Source organism: Lissotriton helveticus, chromosome 7 (genome assembly GCF_964261635.1).
Source record: "Lissotriton helveticus chromosome 7, aLisHel1.1, whole genome shotgun sequence".
NCBI lineage: Eukaryota > Metazoa > Chordata > Amphibia > Caudata > Salamandridae > Lissotriton > Lissotriton helveticus.
In genome coordinates, this window is record NC_136068.1 from 1,653,492,395 (window position 1) to 1,653,499,880 (window position 7,486).

A 7,486-nucleotide genomic window follows, 5' to 3' on the forward strand; every position below is an offset into this window, starting at 1 on the left:
TCTCTCCCCACTCCCCACCACTGAGCAAAAGCACACTGAGGAGAGCATCGACATGAACTGTTACAACAGAGTGGAACATCAGCATTCCCATCTTACTCATTTTATGGACAATACTGTCATGGACAATACTTATGCTCAGAACTCTCTCTCTCTTACGGTGCTATCTTTCAAATGTACAGTTTCTTACCAATTCGAATTCCACTCTCTTATTTGTTCTGGAAATCTCTTTGTCCATCACCAGCTCAATGTGTTCAATATTCCTCTCCCAATCTTTCTGTTTCTATGTCTCTATTATACTTTTTAAGTTTCACCTGCTCTGCGCTTTGCTTGGGAAATCTTTTGTAATCAATATAAATCTTAAAACAGGCTTACATCCCGTCGTTACTTTTCAGTGTTCGTGTGCTTGCCACTTACTTTTCCTTCGTTTCTGTTGGTTGTTGCATGCTATTTACTGCTGTTCTTCAGGTGCTCTGCTTATCAGTGGAGCTTGGCCCAAGTACTTCCTTTTATCTGCTTTTTTCAACCTACTTTATTTGTGAGCAAGCATATTTGGCGGCACTTTTGTCCTCCGCCCTGGACCTAATCTCCCTGTGGCTGCCTATATTTGTTGTAGGTTTTACAACGTCCCTCTCCCCTTGCAACATTTTTATTCCCATTTCTCAGCTTGCTAGCAGAATGCACCCCTCCCCCTTTAACATCTTGGTTACAGAAAACATTCTTCTCGTGGTTGTAGGACAGCAGCTGTGTGTACTGGTTGTTTTTTAGCCTTCAGAGCCCAATTGAAGCTGTCCTCAAGGAGACCTAAAATGTGCCAAGCACCCTTTTCACTAATGCTATATTGACCCGCCCCCACCTCCAGTCTGCCATCATCAACAACAATTCTAGAACGTCCCTTCCCAAGGGCTTCGTGGGTTCCAATCTCCGTCATTAGACGGTCCCTTCAAAGTGTATTTTTCAGGTTACTCCTGCATCCCATCTATTGTATTAAATTGCTGTGTTGACGTTTCAGGGCCAAATATGTGGTCACCATGGGTGTAGGGAGGTAGTGGATGGAGAAAACAGACATTGGTCTTGAAATTAAAAGAACGCCATCCAAGCGTAGAGAAATCTCTTTTATTTCAGCTGCAAGTACATGCCTGGTACCTGCTTTGCATGTGAAGTACAGCAACACTCATTAGTGATGGTATGGGTAGTCTACAACATACAAATAAACATGTATGCTGTTGCCTTTCACCTCCTACACTAATTGTGGCACAAACCCAGTATTGTGGCACTTTACATGAGCACTACTTACAATATGTAGGGGAGCAGGGTTGGTACGCTGGGGCCTACCGGTAAGCTAACATTGGCACATGAATAATGGACACCACACAGGTTATGCACTCAGTCGGACGGGAAGGCACGAGCGACCTCCGGCCATTTATTTATAGGCTTCTGGCCACGCCTGGCCAGAAGATAATACATTGTGCAAGAGTGTTTCCGGGTCTCAGCCGAGACCCGTGAAACACTAGACTGCTACATCCCTTCCCAACTTGGTATTTGTTTTTCTTGCCTTCGTTACAGTCTTGGTAAGTTCACATGCAAAATCTGCCAGCATCCGATTGGGTCGGGGATTGGGTCGAAGGTTGTGATGACTTCGCCCCCTGGTGAGCACCGGTTCGGGTTCTCTTCTCCTGGGAGATGAGGAGGTGTTAGCCCTGCCGTCATCCTCACCGAGCTCCGGACCATTATCGGATTGGCTAGCAGTTTCGGCGACAGGCCCGTCGCCTGCTTCTTGGGCTTCGAGACTAGGTGAAATAAGTTTAAACCACGACACATTTCTGGTGATTTCTTCTCCATCCTTTTGTGCCGTTATGGCCGTACCTTTGGTCGACTTAATGGTCCACGGTTCAACTTTGTAAGGAGTTCTGAATTTTCCGCCAGGCCTGCGTGTTCTCACCAGCACTGCGTCCCCCGGGACTAACACTCTGTCTTGCGCCCGTCTCTTGTGGCTTGCCTTCTCATTTGTTCTCCTCCTTCTCTCTTGGGTGGCCGCCGGTGAATATGGTTCAGGCCTCCAATGTTCCGCTGTGGGTAGTAGATCACGCCGGGGTCCTGCAAACATCAGCGACCAGGGAGACCTCTGAGTGGTACTGTGAGGGGTGCTCCTGTACTCTCTCAGAAAAAGTTGTAGCGCTGTCTCTGGGTCTACCCCTTCTACTAACGCAATTCTGAGGGTTTTATTGACAGTCCTCATAAATCTTTCCGCCTCTCCATTTGCTTGGGGCCATTGAGGCGTGATTCTCCGGTGTTTTATCCCTAGTCCTTGCAGGAATTCTCTGAATTCATGACCCTGGAACGGGGGCCCGTTGTCTGTTTTCATCACCTGGGGGATACCAAACATCGCAAATATTTTGCTGAGGATCGGCTGGACATTTGCAAAACTGGTGGAGGGTGCCACTTCCACCACAGGGTATTTTGTGTAACTGTCTACCAACACTACAGTTACCCTCCCATCTGTAAAACTCCCAAAGTCTAGGCTGACCCAGCTCCAGGGAGCTGGTGGCGGTTCTTCCGTGATGACGGAGGCAGGCACCTCCAGACTGCTGGTCAACTGGCATGCTCGGCAGTTCTTTACCCACATCTCCACCTTTTCATCCATGTGAGGAAACCACACCTTTTCCCTCATTCTGGCCTTCATTCGCTTCATGCCTTGATGCCCCTCATGAGCTACTGAGGTTGCCTTGTCTTGGAGAGTGATAGGAATGACTACTCTTAATCCTCGAAGTAGGAGCCCATTGTTGGCTCTACTTAGCTCGTTGCATAGCTTCCAGAATTGGGACAAACGAGTCCGGTCGGCTTCATCTCAATCACTCACATTACGTAGGAAGTTCACCCAAGACCCAGTGTCCATTGCCACATTAACTATCATGATGACCGCATCATCCCTGTATTGGGTTACGATGTCTTCAGGTGTAAGTGCTTGGGGGCACGATAGCTGGGACACCATATCTATGAACTCTTCGGTCTGTGTTTCCTGATCAGGGACCCCACTTCCTTCCACCGGAGGATGTAGTGACAGGAAGTCCGCCGGGTTTTTCGCTCCTGGTCTATAGACAAGGTCCATTTGGTAATGCTGGACCTGAATGGCCCACCTTTCAATCCGTGGCGGTGGGTGTGGGGCTGTGCCTTTGAACAAAGGTACTAGAGGCTGATGATCTGTGACCATTCTGAAAGGCTGTCCAGTGATATATAGGTGGAAATGATTACAAGCCCACTTCACGGCTAACGCCTCTCTCTCAATCTGCGAATACCTGGCCTCCGTCGCGGTTAGCGCCTTACTTGCAAAGGCCAGTGGTACCCACACTCCAGGTTCCGATTCTTATGTCAGCAGTGCACCTAGCCCGACTGGACTGGCGTCCACTAGTATTTCCGTTTGTCGCGCTGAGTCAAAGTCGGCCATCGTCGTGCTGTCCAGCAGCGCTGCCTTTATTCATTCATTTCAAATCTTTTATTCGGTTAACCATTTTGTTAATCATAAAAAATACATCACATATAAACATTTCATCATAAAATCACAATTAATATTAATACACCTAAAAATATAAAAGTTAGAGAAATACATTGTCCAAGAAGGTACGATTTTAGATCATTTACAGCGATAATACAGATGTCCATATATTCAAGGGAGTTTCGTTTCCAACGTTTTACGAATGGTTATACATGATTTCAGGAAAAGAGCTAGGCTCTTTGCCACATACTGTGAATCAAGATGTTGCAGGTCCTCAACCCCATTTGACGCAGCAATGGTAGGACCCAGCGCTTGCGTGTTTCTGCATAGTAGTGACAAAACAATACTACATGCATAGTTGATTGGGAGGAGACCTTGTCACAGGGACATTTGTCAAGGTCACGAGACCAATTTAGGATTCTAGGGAAAGTAACCAATCTGAAAAAGAAATTAAAGCGTAACCTAGTTAGTAGGTATTTTTCATAGTTGGAAACATGGTACGATAAATATGGCTGAATTCCTAGAGACACCTGAACCATCAGTATATTTACATTTGATTGTTTGGATATTTCGTTACACAAACGGAGTTCCCTTAGGTGACTGAGGCAATGATGCTTCAAGGTTTTTCTACTCATTTCAGTAATGGATGAAGGCTCTATGGTGTACTGGATGAGGTCACGATCTTTCAAGAAGTTGACTACGTAGTTCAACCATGGGATGTTTTTCCAGGCCGACATCTCAAGACATTCTAAAATGAGTGCACGGGTAAGATGACACTGTGGCTTTGTCCATATGCGATGCCATAAGAGCACTGGTTGGCATTTTATGTAGTCTGTTAAGTAATCGATTCCAAGCTCTATATGGCAGCCATATGTAGGGGCACTCCGTGGTAGGGCCAAAAGGTACTTTAAAAAGCCATTCTGTATTTTTTGTAGTTCGTCAGTATTTACGTGGCCCCATACCCCGGCTCCATATGTAGCGATGCTCAAGCATTTAGCTTGGTGGATTTTGAGCAGTACTGAGGGAGATGGCTTACCCATTTTTCTGGAAAAAGACATGAGGGCAGAAGTTGCTCGTTGGTAGAGCAATCTCCTGGTAACCATCGCCCTTTTCCAGGTCAGCTTGTCGTCTACTAGGATGCCCAGGTAGGGGTATTCCCTAACGCGTTCCAATTTTGATTGCTCGATGCAAAGATGTTTAGAGCTTTTTACCTTGGGCCCAGATTGCATGACAAAGGTCTTGGTCTTATTGACCTTTAGCCCAAGTGAAAGCATGAATTTGCAATATTTATCAAGCTGCTTCTGAAGTTGTACTAAAGTCCTAGCAAAGAGTACGGAGTCATCAGCATAGAGTAGTGCTGGAATTGGGCGTCTGTTGATAGTGGGTAGATCCTGGCACCCCTCTAGCATGGCTACTTCCAAGCCATTGGTGTATAGGTTAAATAAAAAAGGGGCGAGGACACAACCCTGCCTTACTCCGCGATTTACTGGAAAAGAGGGCGTTAACTCTCCAGCCGTACCGAACCTTACGCGGGCCGAGGCGTTAGTATAGAGCTCGGGCAAGAATCTGATAAGGGGTGGGTCAACGCCCAACTTGTCCAATATGGACCACAGCTTGGCGTGGCTTACACAATCAAACGCCGTGCTAAGGTCGACGTAGACCATACATAAGTTGCCCCCTTTTATTCCAACGTACTTCCCAATTAGAAGTGAGAGGTTTAGAGCCTGTTCGACAGTGCCCAGCCCCTCCCGGAATCCGTACTGTAGGTCCGTTATAATGTTCTTTTCTGCCGCCCAATCCTGTAGACGATCCAGAATTAGGCGACCCGCAACCTTACCCAACGAATCCAGGAGGGAGATGGGCCTGTAACAGGCAGGGTTATTTCTCTCACCTTTTTTAAAAATTGGGAGCAGTATGGAGGAGGACCAAGAGTCCAATAGGCCATCTTTTAATGCTGCAGCAATTAGTTGGGTTATTAATGGGGACCATAAATCTATATTTAGGAGGAAAATGTCTAATGGTGCACCATCGGGACCAAGGGGCCTTTCCACATTTAGAAGCTGAAAGTGCACTTATAACCTCTCCGAGGGAGAAGTTCAAGTCGATTGGGTACGCCCCTTTGTCGTGGGTCCCAGGCACTGGGTTGGAAGTTACAGCACGATCCGTGGGGGGGTCGCTAAAGATTTTGGAAAAGTGTGCCACCCACTCTTCTGAGGATACGGCGACATCCAGGTGCTGATGCAAATTACCCTCACTTAGGAAGGGAGATTTTACTATTTTCCAAAATAGAGAGCTGTCGTTACTGATACAACTCTCGTGCAGTTGAGCCCAGAGGTCGTTTTTATGGTCTCTCTTACAGCTTAGTTGGGCCTGCTTATAGTTAGATCTTAACAAAGCTATTTTTGTTTGGTCTCTAACTGGATTGTGTAGCTCCTTTTTTAGGGCATTTAGGGCTTTTCGACATGCCGTATTAAACCAGCCTGGCTCAGTGTGACAGCCTGATTTACGGGTGCGTGAAAGTACCTTCTGTATAACTTTCAGGATTTCTCCAAGACTAGAAATGATATCCGTTGGGGAAGATGACTCGTTCAAACATATGTTTATCCAAGGTAGAGCTTTTGAGATCACTGAACCAGATGTTTCTAGTGGGTCTATCCTTGACCATTTCACTGAATAGCCGTTAGTTTTTGCCATAGACAGTGAGTTTTGGGTCAGTAAGCTATTCTTTGTAGGCTTTGACGCCCTCATAGGCAACTTTAGCTCTATTATAATAGGAAAATGATCACCTGAAATTTCAGTTCCTATATTAAACTTAATAACAGTACCCTTTAAAGAACATGAACAAAGTATGAAATCTATGATACTAAAACAACCCCTACCGTGGAAGGTGGGCCTAAATTCCACAGGAGGGTCGGTAAGTTCATTGGCATATATCAATTCCAACGACATTAAAATAACATTAAGAGAGTCACCCACCAAGGAGTGTGTAAAATGTGTCAAAGGGCATTCATTTTCATCTAGGAGGCCAGAATTCTTATAATGAGAACACAATTGTACATTAAAGTCCCCTCCCCAGATTACATTCCAAGTGGTTGATGCGTACTTTGCACTTTGTTCGTCTATACGATGTGAAATTTCAGAGACTATTCTTATACACTCTATCGGTGGGAGATTATTATAAAAATTAATCAAACTATATGTTGTACCATTTTTAAAAGTGATCAATAAAATTTGGTAACAGGGAGTATTACACAGAAGGGAAATTTTCCTTACTTCTAACTTGTTGGATATATATACCGCCAGACCCCCCTTGGGTCTGCCATGTGTTGAGGGGCTAGCGGAAGAATGGAACGTTAAATACCCTGGAATATGGAGTGGATCAACAGTCCAAGTCTCTTGAAAACACATTATTTCGTGGGAGGTGACAAAAGCCAACCATGATGCCGATAGCATTCTGGGTCGCAGACCAGCCACGTTCCAGAATAATATGGGCAAAGTGGGGGTCGGTGATGGACCAATCATAGATGATGACCTTCCATTTTGAGACAGGTTTCGTCGTACTGTTGGAAGGTCGAGATTAGGAGATGGCAACAAACTCTCTTGATAATTATCACGCAGGTTGGTAGGATGGAGCTGACAACCGGCGTGATTAAGAATGTGTGTATCCAGTGGGTCAATCGACGTATCCAATATTACAGGGGGCATAGTTGTAGTTGGCAAATGAATTGGTACGTGTGTCGGTGCGGAAGAACCAATTTGTGTGGGAGGGGAAGGGCCTGGGGTGGTGGAGTGCCGACCAGGCAGATCAATGACTGTTGGTGGTCAGTCCACCATCTCCAAGCAATCATACCTATTGTATGTAGGGACGCCCCTCCAGTCCGACTGGGGCATGGGGTTTCTACCTCCTTGGCCCTGCCAGTTTATCCGATCCGAATTTCTAAGCCGAGTCCCTACCTGAGTCCAATTCCACTCCAGGGATGGTGCAGGATGGTGGGC